Source organism: Pistacia vera, unplaced genomic scaffold, assembly GCF_008641045.1.
Source record: "Pistacia vera cultivar Batoury unplaced genomic scaffold, PisVer_v2 Contig829, whole genome shotgun sequence".
Lineage (NCBI taxonomy): Eukaryota > Viridiplantae > Streptophyta > Magnoliopsida > Sapindales > Anacardiaceae > Pistacia > Pistacia vera.
In genome coordinates this window covers 765,422-793,147 of record NW_022196700.1, presented here as the reverse complement: position 1 = coordinate 793,147, position 27,726 = coordinate 765,422, and the positions used below count along the sequence as shown (strand labels likewise).

Here is a 27,726-nt window from a genome sequence, read left to right as displayed (position 1 = left end):
CTTCGTCGTAGTCTTGGCCTCCGACAAGACTCTCGATAATCCTTCTTTCCCTTAACTCTTATTAAATAGCCTCTTTCAGTCTTGTTGACTTGAGCGTCAAAATGCCTACTGCAAAAACCAATCTAGTGTTCCAATAAGCTTCACACTTGTCTCTTCTGTTAGAGTAGATGCCCTAGAGCCAATCAATTATTGTAGAATTGACTCTTTGTAATAATGTTCATTAATCAATAACAAAAGGCATTTTATTCTATATCGCGTAAATCATTATTATTGCAATATGTATTAATATATGTCCTTAGAATGGTAGAACCGTGACGAGGGTATCAAGTGTTTCAAATCTTGATAGTGAGAACCCTATGAGCACATATGGTGGCCATTCTAGAAACGTCCGTAGCCCGAGTATTATTCTGAAGTAAGGGCACAGATAATACGGTAAGGCTATCATAGTGTTGAACGACCCTGTCGAAAGGCAGTGACTGATCTCACTTGTCAAGGTTGTTTGGTGACAACCTGGTGCAACACATGGGTGCTTGTTGTAGGCGATTACACCACAGCAAGTTCACTGGACTGACCCACCAGAGGATTCCATATGGATGGTAACCCCAGTGTCTATGGAACAAATCCTCTAACGAATGGTGGTGCATGTGATCCTTAGACTTGAGATCACCGGAGCGCCTTGTGCACCGATTGGTGTAGTTTGACACTAGCCTAACGCAGTTCTTTTCAGAGCTGTCAATACGGTGGTGATTGGCTGCATCAAGGAGTGTATCAAGACTATGGTGGATTGACAGAGGATTTATCACTCCCGGGTACGGGAGAAAGTTATCTCACGGCGCAATTCAGTATATGGCAATGACACTAAAACTGTGGCCACAATGGGATTGAGTTGTTGCTCTATCCAGTTTATAATACGAGTCATTGGTCCAGAAACTGAATACATAATATCGAGAGTAATCGAAGGTTGACACTATTTCTATGCCTTCGTCTCGTAGAGATAACATATGATGAAAGGGTCAAATTGTACGGTAACCATATCGTTGACAGGTAGCTACTTTGTTGAATCTGAATCTATCGGGTGGCCATGATGCCTTGCTAGGGGCCAATCTTGGTATGTGTATTAGTGAGACGATTAATTGGTGTTAATCGCGATACTATACACTACCGGTATGATGAGGAGCCTATAGGTCACACACATAGAAGATAATTTAAAAGCCAAGAAGAAGGAAGGGCGAAATGGTATTTTGGTAATTTCACAGTGCAATTAAATTTGCTGAGGTCGTAGCCTTTTATTTAATTTGTTAGAAAAATTAAATAAGTGAAATTTTGCTTAAATATGTGTTCGCATATATTTAAATAAATTATCATTATTGTTAAATGTTGATATATATATATATATTAATTGAGTTTAATTGAAATAATGATGAAATAAATAAAATATCTAATTTGGGAGTGTTTGGCAACATGGGGTGTTTGGGTTGGAGCCCAAGCCCATCCCATGTGGGAATAGGGTATTAAGGTTTTACTATAAAAGAAACTGTTTATTTGTAAAACATAACATTTTTTTTTTTAGCTCATTTTTCATTGTAAAACCAAAAACACAGCAGCCCCATTTCCTCTCCCACGCCAATTTTGGTTGTGTGCCAAAATCCAATTTTTCTTCTTGATTTCTTAAGGCCAAGGAGGATCTAGCAAATCCCTCCTTGGTTTTTGTTGATTGTCTTCATGTGGACCTCTACGGTTCAATCCTACACTTGGATCGGTAGCAAACACGTTCAGAGACAATATTGGTGGAGCCTCCAAACGTGGGTATGGTTTCTTAAACCTTGAACTGATTTTCTGCAGATTTGATTATTTTATGTAAATTGTGATTTTTGTACCCGGATCTTGGTTCTAAGGAACGATCCATAGAGTTTATGTTTTGTTTTTCCGCTGCGTAACTGGGTCGTTTACTTACATCTTCGTGTCTACAGATTAGTGGATTGTCAGTGGCCTCAACCTCAGAGGATCTGTCCTTTCCGTAACAGTAGATTTTTTGCATCTATAGTCGGCGGATTAAAACCAAGCCTACATCCATTGTTATGTAATTATTTTGGGTGTTTTCCCCTTTGATTACAAATTACAAAGAGTTATTCTCTTCTCTTAGTAAGATAGAGAGTTGCACCACATCTGGGTAAAAAATCTATTTATATAGGCTGTCACAGTAGCAAACTTGTAAGTAAAGTCTAACTTGTTGTCAAACTTTAAATTATGGACAATGTTTAACTTGAAAGTATCAGTTAACTTGTAAATGTAATTAGCTCAAGGTAGGCTGACACATGGCGTAGGTCTAACTGTTGAACAAAAGCAAATTCTTGGAACACATGACATGAGTCCATGCTTATTAGATTTCCCCCACAACAAGCTTCAACCCAACAATCCCTAAACCCCTTAACATCAACCTTCCTCATCATTATGCATCAAGCTTCAACGCAACAATATTCCCTAAACCCTCAAACCTCAAACTCAAAAGCTAAAAATTATTTAATTTAATTATTGTTAGATGTTTGTGATTATTGGTGGTGGTTCTAAATGTGATGATTGTTGATGGTAATTGTTGTGAAGGTTAGGGTTGTGCAAAAAAATCTGATATCCGATATCCGATCCTAATCCGCTCCGCTCCGCTCTGAAAAAATCGGATATTCGAAAATTTGAATCAGATACGGATTGTAATTTTAAAAAAATCCGAATATTCGGATCGAATACCGGATCAGATTGTTAAAAAATTGGATATCCATATCCGGTCCGGATTTTACTAAACTACGTCATTTTGAGTTTTAAAATAACCCTAACAGTCTAACACAATTAAGTCAACTCTCTCACTCTCTGTCTCTCTCGCTCGAACATGCACAACCTCTCACTCTCTCAGACCAGATCTCATCTCAGTCTCTCACTCTGTCTTTCTCGCTCAAACACGCACAGTCTCTCACTCTCTCAGACCAGATCTCATCTCAGTCTCTCACTCAGTCTCTCTCGCTCAACTCTCTGACTCTCTTGGTCTCTCTCGCTCAAACACGCATAGACACAAACACACTATCAGTCAGCCACTCAAACTCTCTTAGACTCAGATCTTAGTCTCTCTCGCTCAACTCTGTCAATCTCTCTCGCTCGAACACGCACAGCGGCATAGACACAGACACACAGTCACTCAAAACTCTCTTAGACTCAGATCTCAGTCTCTCTCGCTCAACTCTCTTGGTCTCTCACTCTCTCTCGCTTGAACACTCTCAGATCTTAGTCTCTCTCACTCAACTCTCTCAGATCTCAGTCTCTCTGATGATTGAAGCCCTCAATCAATTGTTGTCACAACCTAGTGCGACTGCCGCCACACCGTAATAGCCTGGTGCGATTTCGTGGTGCTTATTTCTTTATTATTGTTGGTGATGGTTTGTTAATGGTACAATTTGATAGGTGTTTTTGTTTTGATGTTGATTTGAGTTTGATGATAATGGCACCATAATATGGTGCCTTCTCTCTTTGTCCCGGTTACAAACCTTCTATTGTTCATTAGTATTGATTTCTGTTTCGAACCTATTACAAGGTTGATGGAGGCTGGGTTTGATTCAAACTGTGCCGATTGGGTTTGGTTTTATGTGTGTTTCCAAAGATTGTTGGTGGTTGGATTTGATTCAAACTTAGTGACTGGATTTGTGTTTCTAACGGTTGTGTGGTTAATTTGGGTTTGATTGTGTAATCTGAACACTACAGTGATGAATATTGCCAATGCATGGTGATGATGAGGAGGGCAGTGGCGAGGTATAATTTATTCCTTATGCAATTAATTTTGTTCTTAATCTTAAAAGTTGTTTATTGAAATGGTTTATTTGTTTTGTTTTGTTTTGTATAGGAGGATGATGACGAGTAGGAATTGGCAATGAAGATAGCATAGTCATTTAGACTGTGACAATGTTTGGACAACATAGGTTAAATGTTTTGTGCTTCATGTTAATTTTTTTTAGATACTTTTATCATGTAAGGGAATTATAATTTCAATTTTATTGCTGGAATTATTTGATTTTAATAAGAAAATTTTAAAATTCGGATCAATTTCAGATATCCGATTATCCGATCCGAATAATCGAATATCCGTAAAACCGGATATCCACATAATTCGAATCGGATTCGGATCAATATATAGCCTTATCCGAAAATTTAGATTGGATCAGGAAAAGCCCTATTCAGATCGGATATCCGGATTTGAACAGCCCTAGTGAAGGTAGGGAGTTTGGGGGCTTTAATGGTTGAGAGGTTGGTGAGGATTGAGTTTGGTGGCCATGAGCGTGGAGAGATTGGAGATGGGGCATCATTTTAAGTATAAGTGAGCTAGGGTCAAGGGGAGGCACGATGGTTGAGAAAACAAGTGGTGAGGGTTATGTTTGAGTTGAGGGGTGTGGTGGTGGGGATTGGGGTTGGACACGATTTGAACAAATGGGAGGGGGAAGAAAGGTTGGGGGAGAAATGGGGGAAGATGAAAGACAGGGAGAAATGAGAAAGTTTTGAAAAGGCATTTTAGACTTTTTACTACATTCTTACCACAACTATTAACAATAGACTGGGCACGATTTTAGGGGGAATTTGATGGATTTCTGAAACCATTGGGGGAAATTTAATAAAATCGTTATTGTTGCCCCAAAACTGTGAATTTCCAAAACTTTAGGTGGGTAAATTGATTTTTACTCTATGAATAAAGTATAATGAACTAAAATAAATTTCATTCTTCTCTTCTTCTTTTTTAATTAAAAGAGAAAAGAAAAAATAAAAATAGAAACGAATGATAGCAAACTTATTAATATCATATTGAACATTATTAAATTATTGGTAGCTTTAGGTTTTTGTTGTCTATATAATATTTTTATATAATTTCACTATGCCCAAATTTAACTACAAGTTAAATTATTGGTACCCACAATGTATCAAACATTAGTTTAGGTTCATAAAAATAAAATAATTTTAAACTTTAACAAAAAATAATGGAATGATCTAAGGTATACAATTAATATGCAAACTCTTGTACACATCATGCATTATATTTATGTGCTTATTTGAGTATTTTTATTTGCACTCATTTATTAACTCATTGCTACATATTTGTATGAAATTATTTTGCATAAAGTTGGTATATATAGTATTATATATGTTCAAATTAATAAAAGTTGTATTCATATATGGCATTAAATTTGAGCTATTGATTGGAAAAAGTAATTTAAAAAAAAATAGAAAAAAAAAAGCCCAACAAATCTAAGCAAACAAACAATTTAGTTCCCTTATTTGAGAAAGTAAATAGCGCTAAAATAACAAAAATCCCTTAAATAGATTGATATGAAAAACAGATTAGCTCTTGTTTTTGTTTTTCCACCCTATTTTTATTTTATTTTTATTTTTATCTTTTAGTATTGGACCACTTTAATTAGAACAATATTAATTAAAAGGGAGATTTTTCAGCTAAAATTTAAACATTTTATTTAATTTTAAGTAATTATAAGCATTGCAACCTATTTTATAAGTATTTAACACATTTTTTACAAAATTCGAAAATATTTTATTTATTCAAATGAATTTTTAATTAAAAAATCCATTAATTAAACATTTTAAAGAAATCTTAAAATACCGGTTATAAACTGTCGCCGTTTGAAATCCGGATGTTTTCGCATTTACACAGCTGTTAACTGTTTATTACATCAATTTTACCTCTATTAAAATTACTTTTTATCTTTCTCTTCCTCTTTTATTTTTATTTTTTAATTAAATTAAAACACAACACAAACCCCCAGTACAAAGATCTTTCTCATTAAACTCGCAATGGACGGGCTGACGGTGGTACGGTCGCCGTCGATGATCCCAACGGGGCAGCCTCTCTTAGCCCCAGAAGTCGGTCAAGTGAAGAAAACCGAAAGTTCGGCGAGATGGCCGGCGAGACGGCGGCGGAGTGCGCTGCGGTGTGGTGTGCTGCCCATGCGCGGTGATGAATCTGGTGGTGTTGCGGTGTACAAGGTGCCGGCCGGACTGTGCAGGAAGGCGTGGAGTATGCAGAGGAGACGACAGCGTATTGCGAGGAGAAAACAGTGGGTGGGCTTTTGATCGGGCCAAATGTGGGGTCATTGTTGGATCATGGGACCCAAATGGAAGAATTATTAGAGACCACGAATACGAGGAGAATGTGAGCATTCTTGATTGGAGAAGAGATGTGGGATCAGTTTCATGGAGCTGGATTTTGGAGGAGTCCTTCTCAGAAAGATGTAGAATTCACCCTCCAGCTCATTAAAAATAAAAATAATAATAACACGGTAATTGTACGAATTGCATATTCATTGGATTTGGGTTAGAATCATATTTTTTAAGGAGATAGAAGAAAAATAAAATTTGATGGTAAGCTTTACGTTTTACAGTTTGGAATTGTAAATTATTACTGTTCGAATTGTTAAGTCTTGTAATTTTGCTCTGCCTGCCTGTATAGTAATCTTAGCCCCTATTTCTTTAGAAATTGTGGGTTTGAGTTGTTGTATGGAAATATAAATTTCTGGGCTTCATTTTTATTTTCTATTTTACCATTTGCATATTTATTACTCATTCTTTTTCAGACTTATATATATTATATTAGAATATTCTGCAAGTTAAATTATATTTTCAAATTTACCTTTGAATTATTATTTTATTTTCATATCTTTGGATTAGTTTGAGTTATTTTTGTTGAATTTCTGAATATCCCAGTTGAGAATGTTTTTAAATTACACAATTTTCAATGTTTAGTTTGAATTCAATTTATTTATTAGAATATGCTGAAAATTTGAAACGACCTCCCCGGCATGGTTCTTGAACTTGCTACTTTTCTACCTCTGTTGGGTAAGGTTTTCAGTTTTATTCATTTATTAACAAATTGACGGGCATTAATAGTGAGGTCGAGGAGAGTGGTTCTTTGATTGTTGATGTAGAAGATAAATCAACATGATCCCCATACGTTTTTTATTATTTCACACACACACACATTTATAAATATTAAGTAATTAATTAGAAACTCATACCCACCGTGTCACTCATAACTCAGTGCCAGAAAAGGGGACAACAATACGCTCCTTTGAATAGTAATCTACGTGTTTGATAAAATAGAGTGAGCACCCAGGTGAGGATCTTCATGATCGCCTAACTGAAGTGCAAAATAGTCGGAGATTCCACACCGAGGTCGTCCACTAGCCATAGTTGCAAAAAGTCATTGTCGAACTCCAACCCCGCCATAGTGAGCAAGAGTTTTTTGGACACGAAGATTCTTTATTTTCCACCGTCAGGGTTGGATGCCCGACTACAAGCTTTTAATGGGAATACCCTTTAAAGATCCTGAAGTAATTTTATTTTCTAATTTATTTTTTTTATATTGACCACTTTGTGTGTGTGAAATGAAGATGAGATATTGCCATTGAGACACAGTAACAAGTCTTTAAATTGTTGAAAGGCGTCTCGTCTTGCGCACAGCCATAACAAGAGAACATCTGTTAACTTTAGGAACTGTTATGCTATGTATTTAATGTTACACTTGGTGCTGATGTGAGAAACACAACGGATGACAAACATTTTTTTTTTTTTTTTTTTTTTTCCTCCAAGTAGATGACATTAATTTAAAGATACTATAAATGGAAGTAAGTTTTTTTTTTTTTTTTTTCTGTGAAAAAAACGAAACAGACAAGTTTCAAAATAACCAGACAAAAAACGGACTCGTTTTGTTACCTTGTGCTCGAATCTAAAGTAGAGAAAATTGATTATATTACTTCTAAAGCGGAAGCTCCAATAAAAGATGCAGAAAAGTAAAACTAACTGATCAAAATTATATATAACCAAAAAGTTATCAACTATATTTAATGAAAACTATTAACTTGATGAACAACACTCCACGATTTCTAGTGGGTTTTCTCTTCTCTGGTTTCTGGGAACAATATTATTAGTTGAACTAAATGTAAGGGATAAAAATCTAATAGCTATTCTCGCCATGGCAAGTTACTAGTCGAAGATGACTAATACAAATATAAGAAGGTAATAGAAGTGAAGCTTTAATGATATGATATCTACTTGAAGTTCTTGCCCTCGAAAGTCTGGCCAAACTGCCAGCTCTTGGCACCACATGCCATGAAGTTGAGGTTCTACCATCACTTGCTCTAACTCTGAAGGTCAGTGACTCTCCAGTCATCTTTGCACCAGTCTCCCACTTTTGACCCCAATTTCGTCTCAGTGGTGTCCATTTCAACTTGCCATCACCCTTTACTAGCACGCTAACAACGTCTCCTGCCCTCCTACATTCCAAACTGAGACTAAATTGAAGTAAGGTTCCCAGTTATTGTAAATCGAATCCCTCCATTCCTTTGGCATGAAACTCTGGAATAGTATTCAAACAAGTCAGAACTTCATTTAATGGAAGATTGATTGATTTTGTTTTCTTCTTCAGTTCATTATGAAATCCTTCCTTCTTATTCTGAAGTTAAAATATAAACAAGATGTGTACTTCTAAAAACAATTAGAAATTACTTGAAAATTACTCTATTAGGATTTCTTTTAATATTTAGTTATGATATAGAAGAAAGAGACCTTCGATATTCAACTGGGACAATGCCAGCCTTGTATTCTGCAATATGGGAGAATGGGGTAGGCTATGTCAAAATGCTCACGAGGTGGATTACACCACCCTCCATTGTCGTTTGGTAATCAAAATTTGGTGGGCAATGGTTTGTGGCCGTGACAAAGAGAGATGTTGTCCAAGCTTGCACCATTGAGGGCTATCGGTACATTTAATCTCATAACAAGCACCACAAGTCTGGCCGTCATTAAACAAAGTTGAACTCAATGCTGCTGTTTCTCCATGCCATAGCCTTGTGTACCTACATCTTCATAACCACAAGCCCCACCTGTAATAATAAATTAAACTTTTAGAACTATTGCAGATAGTCCACGGGAACACAAAATATAATGTAATACTAAATTTAATTTCGAAGAACGATATGCATTATAAGTCTGTACGCGGGTCCAACTCCCATTAATTAGGCAGTCTTTCCATCCCTATTTTGCGCTTGGATATGGAACCGCATGTCTAAATTTCAATTTTAACCCAAGTAGAATCGATGCATAGAAAGTTTCAAATCAATTAAATATTGCAAACTCGTATTATATTTAGAAAGGTTTTGACAATATGAGAGCTAACGTTAGGAAGGAAGTCATTGTTATATTATCGTACCGAATGATCTGTGTCACCCTCATAAAAGGTTGCATGAGCCCTCTTCCAAGGACCAGGCTTAAAATTTGGCCTATGATGTTTAACTGGTGACCGCGCATGAGTAGTGTAATCTGGCAATATGAAAGCCAACAACAATAATATAATTGACAAGGGAATGTCATGGCGGCGATCTTTAGATTGTTTGTTTGTAAATGTCTTAGTTTGCTGTATTTCCAAAGATTACATGGATTTATATATGGCGCGATATTTCGAGTAAGTTATTATGGTTGATTCACAAAAATTAGTGGTTCGCATTTATGTTTCCTTTTGCTCCTTGCCACTCCTTCAAAACAAAAGAAATTATTAGTTATGCACCAACCGACACAAACTCTAACAAATATTGTTTCATTTTTTAATATTTAGCTCACCCATAAAATTTTCCTAGAATACAAACAATTTTTCTATTATGGTGATCCAATGAAGATACATTCGACCGTCATTTAGATTGATAAACATAAATTAGTATTGACGACTTTGTGTGAATGGGAAAAGATTAAATATGGTTATACACCATTTCAATCAAAACTCATTTTCAAATAGTTCATTTTGTTTTTTCTCATGCACTTTTCTCCATAAGTCCATCCATAAAATCGATCCGTTCGGCGAGAACTAAGAGATATTCATCCGTGAGTTCCGAGAGAAAATTTACCTCTATAATTCGTCACATCTTCAAGAGCATTATTAGGCACTTAAAAAAAAAAAAAATTATTATTTTTTGTTTCCTATCGGCCATTTTTTAATTTCAATCTCCAACCTCTCCTTCTCACCGGTTAAGCAGCTGTGGATGTTACGATGAGAAAATCGACTCTATTTTTGCAGCAATGTCAGTTTTATGCGCAGCTTTTTCTGGTTTCTTGGGTTTGGATGACTGTGAAAGAGAATAATGCATCCTGACTCCGATATCTTGATTCCACTACTTTGCACTATGTTTTGTTAACTCTTTGTCATCTTGGGTTTACTTGGTTCTCTTTACTATGGTTTTTTGGCTTGCTGCAATGGCTTTGAAAATGTTCATTTCAGGAACACTGAGACTGAGAATCCATCACAAGTGTAGCGGCGTGCCTAGTAATAAGTTTGTGCCTACACTTCCTAACCATATTGCTAGGTGAAATTAAAGAGTACAAAATCCACTTCCTGTGATGCCCAGTTGGTTTTGATCTGAAAATGCCATTAGTTAACTTGGACTTGGTTTTGTAACAGTTAAATTTGTAATTAGTTCTTGCAATCATGCTGCTGAAGTTGAGGGCTAATCTGATAATTAACCAGCAGAGCTTCATGTGATTGCTGATTTTTCGGTCATTACTTACAGTCATTATTTCAGTCTTGTTAATTTTCCTCTCTTGCTCAACTTAAGTTCACTTAGCTTTTCCATCTGCAAATTGAAGCAACTACGTAACTTCTGATGTTCATATTTCATTTTATTTTAACTTGATATAGCTCTGCTTTTCTTTTCTACACACGCAAAATATAAAATAATAAGACTACGTTTAAGTTGAATTATATTATTTAAAACGGGGCGTAAAAACCTTTCATTCATTTTTTCTTTAAAAAAAAAAAAAAAAAATTCAGTTTTTGATAAATTATAAAAGATTAAATTTTTAATCAATATATTTTTTGTTATTCATAATAAAAATTAACACCAATAGTTACCACAAATTCTATACAGCGGATATTTATTGTTCAAAAAGTTAAAATTTTGATATGATTGGAATATTATATAAGTATGTTCCAAAAACTATATGAATAAAGTTCCTAAGCAACTCTGAAAAACTTTTAAGTTTTTTATTCAATTAATCATTAATTTATTTATTTAATTCTTTGTCGCTATATTGTCATTGTTTTATTTATGATTATTCAAAATAGTATGTACGTATTATAGATTTCTTAGGATTATGCTCGAGTGAAAGATGAACTTGACTTTTATAATGTACAAATAATGTATGAAAATTTATTCAATTTATACCATGTATGTGATTAAGTTTTACACTTATTTTAATATATTAGTACATAAGCTCGAGAACTTGTTTTTAAGTTTTAAAGTATTAATTATATGGGTAATCTATATATATAAATAAAACCCAAATTTTGTTCAGATAGAATGTTGGGTGCCCTGCGGTAAAAAAAATCATCTATTACCAAGTTTTTTTTTTTTTTTTTTTTTTTTTTTTTGTATCCCCCAGCGGTTGCTGAGTCAGCTTACGCGTACCTCAACTAGTCCTTTAACCCTGAACAAGGCTTTCGAAATAGGACAAGTCCTACGGTCCGTAGCTAACAATATTAGCAACCGTTCTTATGATTCCAACTAAGACCATAGGAGGAGCAAACCCCTTGACCCTAAGCTTTTACCACTCGCTCAACCCATTGTTGGTTAAGAGATTCTATGACCAAGTTTAGTGGTGCTAAATTTGCTCAATAAATAAGGCTATGGGCTAGAAATTTGAAAGTTGACAATTGTAGAGAGTATATGAGAATGAATTCATAGTTTAATGTAAAAGAATCTAGATCAAAAAGGCAATTGAACAAATAATGGTGTTGTCGAGGCTAAATGATTAGAATTTTTAATGAATGTGCTGATATCACAATTCACAAGAATCCATATTGGGTTGCCTAGTTTATCTTCTTCTTTTTTTTTTTTTTTTTTTTTTTTTTTGTGATAAGGAGTGTTCGGGTTAGTTTACACGTATCTCAACTAATCTTTCGGAGTCCTGAAATTAATGGCTAGATAAACCTCCAATGGCCACCCCTATTAGCACTCAATGAGGGATTCGAACTCAAGATCTCTTAAGTAATACACCCAAAAATCTCTTATTAAACTACTCGGTCACTCAGGGAATGGTTATCTGTTTGTGTTTTAGACAAAGATAGTCCACAAAGCAGTTTATTTCATTAATCATGAATTCTTCGTTAATCATGAATTCATGATCTCTTTTAATAATGAATTACCATAAAAGACTTGAAATAGTTACAGGAAAAGTTCAAGCAATGCTTGCAATGTACCAATATGTCACATTGAAGATTGAGTGAATATTCTAATACCTAACGATGAGTTGTTATTGGCTTTATAGTATGAGTAATGCTATGTCCACAACCTATTCTCACAAACTTCTCTTACAACCCAGGCGTGATAGTTGAGTTGGCACTGTTACGTCAACTCCACCACACCCAAGACACAAAATAATTTTGATTAGACCAAATAAATAATCGTTTCTTTATAAGGAACGGCCGTTCTCTATAAAGGAATGGTCGTTTCTCACAAAAAGAATGGTCATTCCTTATGAAGGAACAGTCATTCCTTTCATAAGGAATGGTTGATCCTCAAGGAACAACGTTGTTCCTTAAGAATAGCCATTCCTTTGGTTGTTCTTTAAGAACAGTCATTCCTTATGAAGAAATGATTGTTCTTACTGTTCATTGTGAAGGAACGGTAATTCCTTCAGATTTATACTGTTACGTCAACCCCACCATACCCAAAGCATCTAAAGCACTACGAGAAACGAATGGTCGTTCCTTCAAAAGGAACAGTTGTCCCCTATGAAAAGGTTGTGAGATTAGGTTATAAACATAAGATTTTTCTTATAGTATTAGGCTCATGGCTACCACTCATAAATGTTGGCTTAAAGTTCATATTTTTGGAAGGACAATATTGCGATTAGAAAAAAATATTATCTTGATATAGATATATTAGGCTTCGTGCAAAACTGTATGGCGTGTTTTTGGAGTCATCATGTGCTACTGTAGCATAACCTGCAAGGTTAGAGATTTATGAAAAATAAGAGAATAAATTTATATAAAGAATTAATTATCAAGGATTTGAGGAAGCTAAGAGAGATGTACAAAGGTTTCATAGCTTAGGTTTGAGATTAAACTTAAGCACTTAAACTCATAAATTATTAATATAAATTTTTCTTGTTGATTGATCATATCCTACATGTTGACAAGTATTTACCAACCGGCATAAATTTGGTGTTCTTGTGTATGGTTATAATTTTTTCAATAATACTAGTCTTATTAACAACTCTCACTAACCCTATGTGGCAACTCGCAATTGATTAGATCAGGCGGGATCCATTGTTGGGCAGATAAGACCCAGGCGAGCTAATCAATTGCAAGTTGATACGTTGCATTTGTAAGAGAAAATTAGTGAGAAGTGTTTGTGAATATAATATTACTCTAACTTTTTTTTCTCTATTTTTCGTATATTTAGGATATTATATCTTCTTAGGAAAATGATAGAGTTATCGAAAGTTATACATCGAATTTGTACACCGAATGATGTGACAAAATCCTGACCGTTAATTAATATTAACTTATAATGAATCAACAGTTAGGATTTTGTCACATCATTCGATGCACACCCTTCGATAACTGTAGCATTACTCATCTTCTTATAGTAGCACCTCCATAAGCAAAACACTTTCAATGGAAAGAGTCTAAAACTACTATGTTTCCAAGCTACAAAACTCGTTGACAGAGTTCTTTATGATTAATTAGTGTTTTTTCATCTTCTTTAAAAAAAAATTACAGAGCAGATTTTTCTTAACTACTTTTTGCAAATTTCATTATATATATTATATAATTACTAAAAACACACACACATATATTCTGAATTAAAAACGATAACTATTGCTATCATGCACAAAGTTCTCTTGTAAATTTCTACAATTAAGTCCAACTTGAATTCATCGAAAAGAAGATTACTAAGAGAATTTTTATCGAGAATTTTTATCCTACAGTTCCAAGAAATTCTCATTCCTGGATCCTCCGGCACCCTTCAAACTCAAGCCAACATGAGAAAACTATTTTCATTATTATTTTTCCTTTCTTCAATTCCTCTCAGTCACACCATTTCATGATGATAACATCTATTTATCTTGGAATAATATCAATTACAGCTGCAGCCTTTGTGGGTTTTTTAGTGTGGGTAACTCTGACAGTGATAAAACATCCTGACCCAAACCCAAACATCGTAGTTCATATAATAGCAATAAGTCTCCCAGTCGTTTTGTCCATCATCTTTCTACTTTGTTCTCTTCACTATGCTCTTTTGTCTTATCAAGGCTTTAAGAAACTTAATTTCAGGAACAGGAACATTAATGAATCTCAATCACAAAGAATAATGGCTAGCAACAAGATTGTGCCTGCTTCACCGATGTCAGCTCCTGAGCAAAGTCCAAGCATCGGCATGGTATAGAAGTTGGAATATTGGCTTTTGGCTTTTCCCTTTTCTTCTTTTAATCTGCATAGTGTATATTTGATAAGTAGATAGCTTTTGATTTTTCATGTTTTGTCTTTCAAATTGTTATATTCTCGATTATCATGCATAGTTACAAAATTTCAAAAGCCACTTTTGTCTACGTTTATCCTATGGTTTTTCTTGCTATTTTCATAAGATGGATGTGTAAGGTTTGGCATTAGCTCTGTTGACGTACAATATAGTTAAGGTACATAGAGAATGAGGAATCAGGAAAAAATTGAATGTACTTAGATGCAAGTCCCATATGTTTAAGCTGTTGGAGTTTTAAAAGTGCGTTTGGGATTGTTGTAAATTATAAAAATAATCATTTGATTTTCAAGCTATATTATATATGTTTATTTGATTTAATAAAATCATTTTATCAAATACAATACGGCATGCCCAACAGACCTTATAACAATTAATAACCGAGACATGTAGTTTGCCTGCTACAATAATAGGAAAATTTCGTTAACAATTGAAATAAAAAGCATATAACAGAAGCTCTTAATTCTCAATAAATAAATAAAACATAATCTTTTTAGATAAAAAAATGGTCCAAGATAAAACTCAATAAAAAACATATTTTTTCTGATTTTTTTTATTATAAAATGCTAATTTGATTAAGAGATTCAAGAAAAAAGGTGAAACCCGACAAAGTTTCTAGGTCCCGATGTGACCGGCCGGTCATACCGAGTGTCCAAAATTTAAAATTCCCATTTCAAGTTTAAAATTTAGTAAACACACCACAAATACAAATCGATACACACCAAATGCAATCTCAATCATCATTTAAGCCATTCTCTAGACAATCCCAGGTCTCTTGGCCAGATCTTAAAGTAAAATATTCATTGACCTCATATTTCTCTTTAAAATCTAGATAAATTGGCGCTATGAAAAAAAATATGGTCAATGTTAGACTTGGGTCTAACTCCTCATCCAACAAAACTTCATTGAATGAGAGCACTAGTCATTCTTATAAACTAATTTGGCTTAAACGTGACTAATCGATATGGGATGGCCAAAACTGGATTCCGAAAGTAGAGATACCCAACTGGTTATTTTTTGTTTCAATTAACTTGATTCGAGTCAAGGCTATAAAATATTTATATTCATTATGAGATAAATGTATATTTTAGATGATTTAAGCTATACATTTGTTTCAGATTTCATTTAAAAGTTAAAAAATCTGACTTACTTATTAGAAAATAGGTGATAATATGAAATATAAATAAATAAATAAAAAGTATTTTAAATTTAGGATGAATGTGAAAAAAAAAAAAAAACAAACCCAGTCAACATAACTATTTGTGGAATACCTGGAATTCGCATTTGGGAGAATGATAAACGATTGATTGATGAACAGAAGATCAACCAAATACAGAGCTTGATATGAAGTTCTAGGCACATTTGGCAAAGGGAGAAATTTAGAGGAGAAACTTTTACTGGAAAAGCGGATTTTCTGGAGTGTTCATCTTGAGTTGGGTTTCCAGCTTAAAAGCCTAGGGTTTAAGTGATACGAAAGAACATCTATTATATATAACTCTGGCCATTTTCAATGGGTAAATGAAGCAGCTACAAACCCTAAATAACTCCCTCAGAAGTGAAATTAATTACTATTTATTTTGGGCTTTCGCAGTCTGTTTATAGGGAATCCAAAAGCAAAAGCCTCGTAAAGGAATCCAATGAATAAAAAACAGAAGCGTTCTGTATTGTTTAAGAATAATACTTTGGGTACTAATGGATGAGTATTAATATGTGTACTAACTAAAGTATAGTACCCGTATTATGTGCATAGTATGGATACTATGCTTTAATTAGTACACATATTAGTACTCATCCATTAGTACTCATAGCATCACTCATTGTTTAATGGCTGAAAGGATAAGGATAGCAGGCAAAGTTAACGGCTACTATGGAGTAGATACCAAATATCAAATGAAAACAAAGTTGTACTACGTGTATGGGATAAGATAACGTAAATGTTGTTTAAAATATACTCTCTCTCTCTCTCTCTCTCTCTCTCTCTCTCTCTCTCTATATATATATATATATATATATATTACAAATTGTATGTTAAGTATATTGTATTGTAATGTAATATTTGCATTATTTAAAAAGGATAATATTCTCTGTTTGTTTAACTTTTTAAAAATCTATTATATTATCATATCCTGATAATAAAAAGAGAGTTGTTTTAATATTAACTATTTAATTCAAAATTCAATCATAGTTTATTTAATTTAAAATATTTAACAATTACATTTCACGGTAAAAGTTTATAAATTAACAAAAACACTCAAATCACTATCTCTTGTCAACAACCACTGCCGATCACCAATCGCCACCAGGACGGCACACGATCGACCGAATCTAGACGTTTCCAACCAAATCCATCATGAATCTAGCAGTTTTCAGCCAAATAAACAATAGATCTAGTCAGAAAAGGCTGGATCGACGCGCGACCGGCCAGATCCAGTCAATCGTGCGTTATTCCAATGACTTCCAGCCACCGTACGACGGTGGTGACCAACTGTTAACCGTCAGTTGGGCGGATGGAAGTGCTTTTGTTAATTTATAAACTTTTTTTGTGAGGGAGATTAACAAATGTGAGGAGTTAAAAAATAATCTAAATGTTTTCCCAGAATCCTATCATATCTTATTCATAATAGTTTTTAAGAATATTATATTTCAAATAAGGTACCGAACGGGGCCTATTGATTTTGTTTTGATCGTAACTGATGTATAATTGACAAAACTGATAATTAGTTATTATCATATAGAACACCATCTCATGCATACCATTTTTCGGACCCACTTGGAGGAGGAGGTGTTGGAGGATCCACCACAGCTGGAGGAGGATTTTGGTGTCTGTTGGGGAGGTGGTAGAGCGATCAGAGCTGGTGGCTCTGCATGAGTTCCTGCAAAATCATATTTTAGGTCAAGTATGAAGCAAATTCAATCGAATACATATTTACATGACAATATAGGTTAAACCAAACCTGAAGTAGCGACCCTTGACATAATTCCAAGAGGAAGCAAACTTCAAGCTTGGCAATGACAAATTGGTCTCAACTAAAACCGTGTCCAGTCTTACATTTAAAAACCACTTGATTTAACTCACCTCCACACCATTCTTACCCCAACAAACATTCTGACTTCCATTCCAGAAACAACTCCTCCACCACATTCTTACCTCCAAACACCCATTCTTACTCTTCTCTTCTTAGCCTCCGTCGTGGCCAGAACCACCACCACCACCAACTCCACCGCCTCCATAAGTCTAATTTTTTTAATCAATCAACCCACCATTCAATCAATTCCATCACAGTAAAAAAACAAACCCAACAACTCTCCAAAATCCGACGATGGGGTCACCGGTGTGCGCGCAGGGGCAATTACCAATTTCACAAAGAAACAAACCCTTGAGAAGAAACAAACCCTAGAGAGGAGGGCAGAGATAGGCAAGTGAGCGGTGTTAGGGCTATTGGGGGTTTCGGAGAGGAGGTGACGATGAGAAGAAAGGTGGTGACGGGGTAGTTTCCGATGAAGGAATCGACGCGCCGGCCACACCGTGCAGATTACATAGCCATTAGAAACACAAATCAAATCGCTTTATATATATGTGAATCAAATCCAGCCACCATCGATCTTTGGAAACACGTATAACAAATCAAAAACAAAGGAAACCAAACGCAACCACCACAGTTTGAATCAAATCCAGTCTCCATCAACCTTGTAATAGATTCGAAACGCAAATCTATAGTAATGAACAATAGAAGGTTTGTCTTATCACCCCAGATTTTCAGATGGAAGATGGCGGTTACGAGTGGGTGAGTGAGATATCTGAGTTGATTTAGGGTTACCAAAATTCAAACTCAAAACAAAAACATCCATCAAATTCTAAGACTCCACACCATTAAGAAACCACCACCAACAATAATAAAGAAATCACACCACGTTATTACGGTGTGGGGGCAGTCGCACTAGGCTGTGACATTGGGTGCCAATTTCAAGAATCAACCTCTAAAATGCCCTAATTTCATCAAACGGGCAAAAACCCCAATTTCACAAAGAACCCTTGAGAAGAAAAAACCCTTGCAGATTACACAAACAAACCCAAATTAACCACAACAGCCGTTAGAAACACAAATCAAACAAACGAAATCAAACCAGTCACTATACATAAATATGTTTGAATCAAATCCAGCCACCATCAATCTTTGGAAACGCATATCACAAATCAACATCAAAACAAAAACATCCATCAATTGTAAGACTCCACACCATTAAGAAACCACCACCAACAATAATAAAGAAATCGCACCACCCTATTACGGTGTGGGGGCAGGCGCACTAGGCTGTGACATTGGGTGGGATTCAACGGAATAGAGGTTAGGTGGGACCGGGAATGGGGGATAGAGTGGGATTAGCGCTGTAGGCGTGGTGGTGTTTGGGGTACAGGATTTTTTTTTTTTTTTTTACTTTTTAATATTCTCATTAAATATTAATTATTTAACCCAGGTTAATTTATATTTATAATAAAAATAGGTTAACAAACTTCTCTCACAAACGCTCATGTATTAGTTGAATTGACAACTCCGACCACACTCAACATAAAATGATTTTAACAAAGCCCAAGAAACGACCGTTCATGAAAGGAACGGTCGTTCCTACGGGAAGAAATGGATGTTCCTCTCTAAAAAATGGTCATTCCTTCCCTTATGGAATGGGTATGAAGTAACGGCCTTTCCTAAGGACAAATGGTTGTTTTTTTATAAGGGGCGGTCATTCTTTATAAATGAACGACTATTCTTAGGGAGGAATAGTCGTTCCCTCATAAGGAACGATCGTTCTCATAAGGAACAACTGTTCCATATGGAACACCCATTCCATAAGAAGGAACGGCTATTTCATAAGGAATAATTGTTCCATTCATAAGGAACAACCATTCCTTATAGGAACGGCCGTTCTTTATGAATGGAACAACCGTTTCTTATGAATTAACGATAGTTCCTTCCTAAGGAACGGTCTTTCATGTTTAGTCAAAGTCGTCAGTTGACGTGGTAATGTCAACTTGGTACCATGTCGGGTTTATGAGATTTATTTATTAGCGTAGTATTATTCTTATGTTTATACCCTCCTTTTATTAAAATTATCGAAAAAGTCTAAACAATGAAGGATCCTGAATTAATATTGATAGCATAAAGGTCTAGTATTAGTAAGAGTAAACTACCTTCTTCCACCCAAGGTTTGCCTTAGTGGCAATTTCCTACCCAAAAAGTTTCAAAATACCTCTTTTCCACTCAAAGTTTATATTTCGCTAATATCCAAAATACACTTCACTTTCTCAACTGACATTCGATGAGTTACCAGGAATCAGGGTAAGAGAGGTTTTATAGAGTGAAGGCCGGTGGATCGAATGGTAGTGACCAATTGAATATTTGCTGTCGGAATCAGTCAAAAATCCGCTAAAAACTGAAACTTTAGCTTTACGGTGGTTGACAATTGGCGAGAAATCATATGCCAGAGTGAGAGGGGCTTTGTAGAAATGATATCGAAGTTTCTAGTGGTGGTGAGAGAGAGAATTTTTTCCGCCATAATCAGCTTTGGGTAGTAACAAAATATTAACTTTAGGTGGAAAAGTTGTATTTTTAAACTTTTTGGGTGAGAAAGTGCCATTGAGATAAACCTTGGGTTGGGAAGAAGTAGTTTACTCTGTTAATAACTATCCCTGTATATGTATGTCATATAGGATTTGTTCACTTTTGGGAAAGTAAATATACAAATACATACATACGTGTATAAATATATACATATACATTTTATAAAGACAAACTCCTCTTTCTTTTCTCCATGGCCACCCTCACTCATCCCTCTTCTATTTTCCATAGCCACCACTCCTCTTTTGCCCCACAGCCCATAGAATTATTTTGTTGATTGGAAGCCGGACCTCTTCTTCTTCTTTTTATTCTTTATCATTTTTCACTAGAAAAATGCGTGCTTCGGTATTTATTGGGATGAAATGATGACTTTGTGATAATTTGGTGAGTGTAGAACTTTAACGAGTTTGAATTATGGTCCCTTTAAATAAAATAAAAATAATTTAATGACTTATTTAATTAATTTAATTTTTGTAAGGATATTTTTAGACAATTTGATTACTTAAACTTTATTAATGAATTAATTAATTAAACAAAAGCCTTAAAAGAATATATTAAGTGAATTGTTTTGGACGGCCATGAGGCTCTCTATTACTTGATCATTTGTTTAACGGGGTAAATAAATTATGGGAGAGAGATTTGTATAATTAATGACGGACTGAGGTTTTTTACAACAACTGAAGGTAGATATTACGTTGAGAAATAAGGGAGAGATAATAGATACAAATTAGGGCGTGTTTGGTTATAATTACGTGAGATTACTGAGGTAATGTCATCTTATATTACTTAATTATCATATTTGATTGTCAAGTAATATAAAATTTCGGTAATCTTTCAACACTAATAGTAGTTACTGTTGGTAATATATGAAGTAATTTGATTATCTTCGTTTTCTCAAATATTTTAAGATTATTTGATAATCTTATTTTTGTTACAATTTTATCCCCTATTAATAAAATTTTAGGACAATAATGCTTTTATTTAAAAAAAAAAATACAAAAATATCAATTGACTATTTTATTCTTATATACAAAGTTTTTAGGACATAAATATCTCTGAAATTTAAAAAAATTACCCAAGGGTGGTGGTTGGATCTAGCCACCATCACTAGTCGGCGGTGACAAAATGGGGTACAACCGACCATATCTGGCCGGCCGTGCGCTGAGAAGGTTGTTTCTAGATCCATGGCCAAAAACAATTAGATATGGTCATGAAAGGCCAGATATTTGGCCGTCGTTTCACAGCTAGATCTCCACTTTTGCCACCTCTAGCGATGGTGACAGGCCGCGGGCAGTTGCTTGAGGTGGGTGGGGGTGTTTTTGTTAAGTTTTAAATTTTTTTATTGTTAGGTGTTTTAGCTACATCTGAAATGTAAAAATAATAATAAAAATACTATTATATTAATATTTAAAATAGAGGGCAATTTAATAAATTGTATAACATACACAACAATTTATTTCTCTTAACCAAACACATTTTCCTAAATATTTCTAATAATTTTCAAGATAATCTATCATTCAATTAATATAACATTCCCAGTAATACAACATTTCCTAAACCAAATGCACATTTAATGTTATAAATATATAATTTTCACCTCATTCTTATCCTAACCATTAATTTTGCTTTAATCTAAATGACACAAACTTGTGCTTAAAAAGAGGAGTGGCAAAACCCTCCCCATACGTAAAATATTAATCTTTTATTAGTTTTTATAACTTTAATTCATGATATATAGATTTCATTGCTTTATTTATTGAGATAGGTAACTAATTTAACTTTGTTATACTTTCACAGGGGTGAGCATATGGGTAATGGGTAGAACCGAAATTGGCCTTCATATGGTCGGTTTTAGTTCCAAATAATTGGAACCGATACTATGCGGGTCCGGTTCCAATTTCTGTATGTGTAGGAACTGAAACCAAACCCGGACCTAGAACCTAGAATAGCAACCGAGGTCGGGTACCTGGGTGGAACTTGTCTTGGAGCCCAGACAAGAATATCATTAAAAAATGGGGGGTCTATTGAATTTTGTATATAAAAACAAAGTGAAGATACAAGTGGCGATTTGATAGAATTTTGCCTTTCTTTTCTTTATCCGGTGTCAGGAAGAACTAGGCTCCGTTTGGTTCACAATTTTGTGTTTTTGAAAAAAGTTTTTTGAAAAAAGTTAAAAAAAATTTGAATTGGACGGGTATTACGATGTAGGATTTACAAATTAATAAAATACCTTTTATGTTTGTTTTTTTACAAAACACCCCCATAATAAAACATTAAAAATTAACAAAAACACCCTCAATCCACCCTCAAATATGGACAGTCGGCCACCACCGCCAGAGGGTGGTCGGAGTCGCCGTAATAAAAACATTAAAAATATTTAGGGGTATTTAATTAAATTAACAAATTTAGAGGGTTTAAAAAAAGTTGAATAATATTGTGAGTTTTTTGGTATTTTACTGTTTAACTTTTTTGGGAATACTAAAAATAGTATTCCCAAAATCCAACCAAACGAAGCCCTAGTTTTCAAATTTATAAAGTTTGCTCCAAACAAATTAAGATGAAAAAGTGAACCCCCCGTTTGTTTAATTTTTTGAAATACTTTTCTATTATCCTATCATATCCTAAACAGTAAAAAAGGTGTTTGTTTTAATATTGACTATTCAATTCAAAATCTAATCTTATTATATCCAACTCAAAACATTTAACAATTATCATTCACGATAAAAAGTTTATAAATTAACAAAAACACTTCCACCCACCCAAGCCACTGTCGGCCTCCAACAACTATCGTCCACTGTCATTGCTGGCTGCCGCTACCAAAATGACACACGATCGATTGGATCTTGCAAATAGTGCGTCGATCTGGTCATTTCTGACTAGATCTACAACTAGAGATCTAGATGTTGACGACGACCATATCTGGCCGGAAAAGCCCATATTGGTGCACAACCGGTCAGATCCAGTCAGTTGTGCGTCATTCTGGCAACTGTCGAGTACCGTCCGACAGTGATGGTCGACTACCGACAGTCGGTTGGATAGATAGGGGTGTTTTTGTTAATTTATAAACTTTTATTGAGGGAAAGTGATTGTTTAGCTAAATTAACAAATGTGGAGGATTAAAAAATAATTAAAAAAATTTTAGAATTTTTTTTCCAAACATATTCTAGAATTCTGTCCTATTTGATTTAATATTATCATATCATATTTAAAATAGTTTTTTAGAACATCATGGCTTCGTTTGGTTGGATTTTGGGAATACTTACTTTTAGTATTCCCAAAAAAGTTAAACAGTAAAATACCAAAAAACTCACAATATTATTCAACTTTATTCAACATTTTTTAAACCCCCTAAATTTGTTAATTCAATTAAATACCCCTAAATATTTTCAATGTTTTTGTTACGGCGACTCCGGCCACCCTCCGGCGGTGGTGGCCGGTTGTCCGTATTTGAGGGTGGATTGGGGGTGTTTTTGTTAACTTTTAATGTTTTATTATAAGGGGTGTTTTGTAAAAAAATAAACATAGGGGGTATTTTATCAATTTGTAAATCCTACATCGTAATACCCGCCTAATCTAACTTTTTTTTTAACTTTTTTCAAAAAACTTTTCCCGAAAACACAAAATTGTGAACCAAACGGAGCCCATATTTCAAATAATATACTAAATAAGCTCGAAACTTTTGCATAGGAATGGGAATCATCATGGAGTCCTTGAGTGTTTTTTATTATTCTTATTAAATTTCGTTCCGAATAATTCTTAAAATTCTAGAAATTATTATCAATTTTTTTTTTTCAAATCGAAATCATAATTCTTTGGAGTTTAATGAAAAAATATTATTATTATGTACTATAATTAATTTCTTGGTCAATCATCCGTTCATTATTTGAGCAAAAATAATTATTAATTATATAAATTAAATATGTCAATTTGATGGAACATTTATTTCTGTCAGTCCAATGGTGGGAGATTTTCAAAATACCCCAAAGTTTAGATAATATTCCAATTTGTGGCATTTTTACAAGAAATCATCAAAAACTACCCTTAAACCTCATCGTCAGGTAAGTTTATTAAATTAAAATTTGAAATTTATATAATTTTACTAATTTTCTCTCACTTGTTCTTATAAATATATGTCAGATTAAATGACTAAAGTATCCTTGGGCGTTAATTTTTGTTGGATGAAGTTAGGGAGTGAGGGTAAAATAAGTATGTCGATTTGATGGAACGTATATTTATACCAATGGGAGATTCTTATAAAATACCCCTTAAGTTTAGCTAATACTTAAATTTTATGGCATTTTACAAGAAATCATCAAAAACTACCCTTAAACCTCATCGTCGTTCAAGTGTGTTAAATTAAATTGGAAATTTATATAATTTTACTAATTTTCCCCCATTTATTTTTATAAATATATGTCAGATTAAATGACTAAAGTATCCTTGGGTGTTAACTTTCTTTGGATGAATTTAGGGTATGAGGGCAATCTTTTTATGATTCCTCTCTTTTTTTTCCTAATAAACCGAATAATTACTTTTAATTTACAGGTATGCCATTTGTGGCCCATAATGCACACCCAAAATGTATGTTCCTAGGCCTATTATGCACACCTAAAAGGCCTTGAAATCCATGTTCAATTTATGAAGCATGGAAACTTATTCTTGGATAAACTTTAGTTTTAAATAAATGAATTTAATTATTATGATTTATGAATACTTTCTTTCTGTAGATATCAGTTTTTTTTTTTTTTTTTTAATGAACTTAAAGGCATGATTTGGGTAAATTATTGGTGATGTTTTTAGCTACAAGCCCACAACAAATCAAAGCTAATTAAAAATAATTTAAAGTAATTAAAAATATATAATGTAACTATTATTATAATAATATCACATCAATTTGAATATGTAGTAATATTCATGCTTTTATTTTATATTTTTGTCTCATAATAAAAGGCATAAAATTGTTACTTAAAAACCCCTTTGTCAGTATTATATTATATTAAACAACATATTAAGTTAGAAATTAAAGATAAATTAAATCCAAAAAAAAAACTGAATAATGACGTCGCCTGAGAGATTCGAACTCTCGCGGGGAAACCCCATGTACTTAGCAGGCACACGCCTTAACCACTCGGCCAAAGCGACGCTGGAATGCTGTACTTCCTCACAAATTATATTTATTTCAATTTGTTTAATATATAAATTGATACACCATTAGAGATTTTTACAATATATTATCACAAACCATATATCAAAATTATCGTCCCCATCTCATATATGACATTATCATATCAATATCTACATAAAACGACACATTCCTTAAGATAAAAGTTTCAAAATAATTTTGAAAGGCTTTGGTTAAAGTGTATATTATTACAAACATGTAGTTTAGCAAAACCCCTTTCCTAAAATGAGAAAATTTACTTTATAAAAAAGAGTAGTTAACAATAAATACGATTGAAATCACTAATCAGCATTGGGTGACCTAATGGTAAAATAGCAAAAAAGAGGTTTCGTGATCTTCTTTTGAGTTTGACTGCTCCCATGCATTAATGAGGGTAACCACTAAGACTCTTATCTGGTCGATACTTCTAGGGTCTCGATGGATTAGTTGAAGTACGCAAAAACTATCTCAAACACCCCTTATGATTGAAAATTTCGCTCCCTTTCTCTCATCTTTCCTCAAATGTTTTCTAATCCAAACTGTCAAATGTTGAATTTAATACAAATTAGTAGCAAAACAGCATAAGAACAGTTGAGAGACAACAGCAAAACAACAACGATACAATAGTGAAACAACAATGAATAGAGCAACGAAACAACAGTGAAACAACAACGATACAGCAACGTCAAGACATGCAAAAGCACTGTCCTTAAGATCAGAATTCCGCCCCTACTGGAAGAATCTTCGTGGTGCAAAAAGGTTCAACAGCAGACTGACTCCAGGATATAATGATGAACTTCTAGTCAAAGTTTACTCTTTAACAGAAGCTTAGAACAGTATGAGGCAACGTAGAAGTGGCGAAGGAAAGATGATAGAATAAAGATGTAGAAGCAAAAGTGGATTCTATTAAGTGGAAAGATTATACCTCGAAAGAGAATAAACACCTATTTTTATACTTGACAATCCATTCATAACAACCCAACTTTTTATTCTGTAACAACCCTTATAATTGTCACCATTAAACTTCAAATTAATATAAGAAATCGTCATGCTTTGAATCGCAGTAACCAAAGCAATTTGCTTCCAAATAAAAAAAAAAAAACTGCAATTACTTTTAATTGCATAACAATCTAAACAATTGGTATTTTAAAATACCAATAACAGCTCAGCTTTTATAAAATTATCCATAAATTTTAGACCTAATTGACCTTCATCTCCAAATTTTAAAATCACATATAAAAATTCTCGTCAGTTTCTCATATGTTACTTAATACTTATCACGATACAAACCATCACGATCAATAAAACTTCTTCAAATGTGAAAATTTAATCCATTAAAAAAAAAAAAAAAAAAAAGAAGTAGCTAGCCAAAGATAGGTGGCCCAAAGGAGAGAAAAATTCGGCTCTTGGTGTTTAAAAGGAGGCAGAATTTATTGAATTCTTCTCCCATCAAATTTTCTCCTTTTCATCACACGACACTTTACTTTAGGCGCACACATAAACCTCCAACCATACAAACTTCGCTAGATCCGCCACTCCCTCTGCACGTGCATTTCTGTGGCTACTATTTCTTCCCAGGGACAATCCTGTCATTTCCTCTTCTCACTCAATTCCCGCCTCAGAATCAGAGATCTCCCACTTTCTAGCTCATAGAATCGAAAACAGACACCTTACCCAATCACAACTAGACACGTGGAATTTCGATCCATGTCACTGAGAAGGCCAGCGTGATTCAGCCGGTGGTTCGTTGGGAAGTGGCCACGTGGAGGGTGCGTATTGTTCCCCAGGTCGTGCAGGTTAGTCAGTGTGCACAGAATAAGCCCAAGCTGGCCGGTGAACCAGAAGACCTAAGACGGACCTTTCAACTTCAAATATTACGACACTAACAAAGCGAAACAGAACAGCAACAGCCAATCGTATATTCCACACGCCATCTGTGCCATCCATTTCTTATTCAACGCTCCACATCCACCTTCCCTACTTTCCTTCTTTAAACAGGTACCATGACACCCCTATCATTTTGAAAATTAGCACTTCAACCCTCTATCATTGGAAAAATACTTAAGGGTTTCAAAACTAGTTGTCGTACCATATCCATATTGTTTAACTAATTATCAATACGAACCCGACTTATTTAAAGAAAAATGATAGAGTTATCAAAAATTACACATCGAATCTATGCATCGAATGATGTGACAAAATCTTGACCGTTGATTAATATTAATTTATAATAAATCAACGGTCAGTATTGTGTCACGTCATTTGGTGCACGAATTCGGTGTGCATCCTCCGATAACTGCACATTACTCCTTATTTAAATTATTCATGTTAAAGCCTTAACGGTCCTAATCTAAAACCAACCTATTTATTATTTGTGTCAACC

General features: G+C 34.2%; 1 non-coding gene and 1 pseudogene across 1 annotated transcript; both read right to left on the bottom strand.

Moving 5' to 3' along the window:
- Positions 1 to 8,087: 8,087 nt before the first annotated feature.
- On the bottom strand, positions 8,088 to 9,726 carry LOC116117984 (annotated as a pseudogene).
- A 15,516-nt stretch (positions 9,727 to 25,242) lies between these two features.
- TRNAS-GCU lies at positions 25,243 to 25,324 on the bottom strand. The gene has a single exon. It is a non-coding gene; the product is annotated as a tRNA-Ser (tRNA).
- Positions 25,325 to 27,726: the final 2,402 nt, after the last annotated feature.